The sequence below is a fragment of the Gopherus flavomarginatus genome, chromosome 11, assembly GCF_025201925.1.
Source record: "Gopherus flavomarginatus isolate rGopFla2 chromosome 11, rGopFla2.mat.asm, whole genome shotgun sequence".
Classification (NCBI taxonomy): domain Eukaryota; kingdom Metazoa; phylum Chordata; order Testudines; family Testudinidae; genus Gopherus; species Gopherus flavomarginatus.
In genome coordinates, this window is record NC_066627.1 from 19,386,023 (window position 1) to 19,387,957 (window position 1,935).

Genomic DNA, 1,935 nt, shown 5'->3' on the forward strand with positions numbered 1-1,935 from the left:
AGCTCTTTTTTGTGACTATTTATGGATTTTCAGAATGCCCATGTCTAACAAATTGTTAATTAATTGTTTCTCTTTGCTGATGTGATAACCACAATTTATCTCAACAGGCATCCATGTCAGCAGCAGCATGGCTACCCCAAACAGCACTCTATACTTAGTTGGGTTGTCTGTCTATGCCATGCTGGGTCACAAACCAGTAATTCTAGGCTGGGGATATTCTTGTTGGTATTAATGATTAATGATTAATGATTTATTATTATTATTATTATTATTATTGAAATCCCAGGTATTTTGATATGGATGAATCCACTAAAATACTATAAATACTAAATACTCTTCACAAATTATCACATGTGACACAGAAAGATATACTTCTTATAGAATTGGCCAGACCACCAGCGGGCATGACTCAGCTATAGTTCCATTAGAGTAAAGAGGCCAGATCCCCAGCTGGAGGGAAAACAACTGTATCTCTATATATGTTAGGGGGACAGATTAAAACATTATTAGACCAGAGAGAAACAGCAAGAGAGTGGATGACGTTATAGCTTGGTGGTTGGGGACCTCACCCCAGATGCAGTGTCCAGTCCCCTTTCTCCAATGCCTCTTTAATTTTTGCACCACAGTGGAACAGAGTCAACAGGAGAGACTAAGCAAGACCCGCATCAAACTGTCCCATAATCCCATCTGGGTGGGGATTTTGTGAATAATTGTGGGGCCAGATTCTGGGATTTAGGTACTTAAAGTGGTAGTTAGTGGTCTAAATCATTGTCTGTATCTGGCCCATTTTGTCACCATAAAACATACAAAATTCAAACATCTCATTGCTATCTCTTTCTATAAATTTTGTCTATTAAAAAAAAATTACAGGCTAGAATACCGCTCTCTTTTAATTCATACCTCTGAACACATGGTCTCCACAATCAATTTCAATTCACTTTTAGACTATCAGCTAATTTCATTTTCTTGTCTTACAGGTCACAGTTTTCCTGAATTAATATCAATGGAAAATCAAACCAGAGTGACTGAATTTATTCTCCTGGGACTTTCCAGTGACCCACATAGGCAGATTTTCCTCTTCCTGGTCTTTTTAGTTATTTACCTAATCACTCTGGTTGGAAATGTAGTGATCATGGTGCTGATAAGAGCTGATTTTCACCTTCACACCCCCATGTATTTCTTCCTCTTCCATTTATCCTTTGTTGATACCTGCTATTCCTCAGTCACGGTGCCTAAAATGCTGATGAACTTCCTAGCAGAGCACAAAACTATTTCGGTCAGTGGCTGCATTGCCCAAATGTTCTTCATCCTCTTCACAGCCTGTGCTGAAGTTTTCGTTCTCTCAGCCATGGCGTATGACCGCTACACTGCCATCTGTGACCCATTGCATTATGTGAAGAAAATGAACAAAAGGATTTGTTTTCAGCTGGTGAGTGGTGCATGGGCAATAGGCTTCTCTCATGCCCTTCTTAACACAGTCTTCTCATTCAATTTATATTTTTGTGGACCCAATCAAATCAGCCACTTCAGCTGCGAGCTCCCTCATTTATTAAAATTGTCCTGTGCTGAAACCTTCACCAATCAAGTGGTGCTTCTCACTTCTATTGTGATATTTGGATCAAGCTCCTTCCTCCTCACCCTGGTCTCCTACATTCACATCATCTCCACAACATGAGGATACACTCTGCAGAGGGCAGGCATAAAGTCTTCTCCACTTGTAGCTCTCACCTTATTGTGGTTGGTTTATGGTATCTGGCAGGTTTTTTCCAGTACACAAAACCCAGCTCAATTTCTTCTGGGGCCCTGGATGAAATGTTCTCTGTCCAGTACACCATCTTGACCCCCATGTTAAACCCCATCATCTACAGCCTGAAAAACAAGGATGTGAAAAGGGCACTGGGGAGAATGTTGGGGAAATTGAACTTTCTCAGGTAG

General features: G+C 40.5%; 1 pseudogene; it reads left to right on the forward strand.

Moving 5' to 3' along the window:
* The first annotated feature begins 1,003 nt into the window (after positions 1-1,003).
* Positions 1,004-1,935, forward strand: LOC127031242 (olfactory receptor 1009-like; annotated as a pseudogene).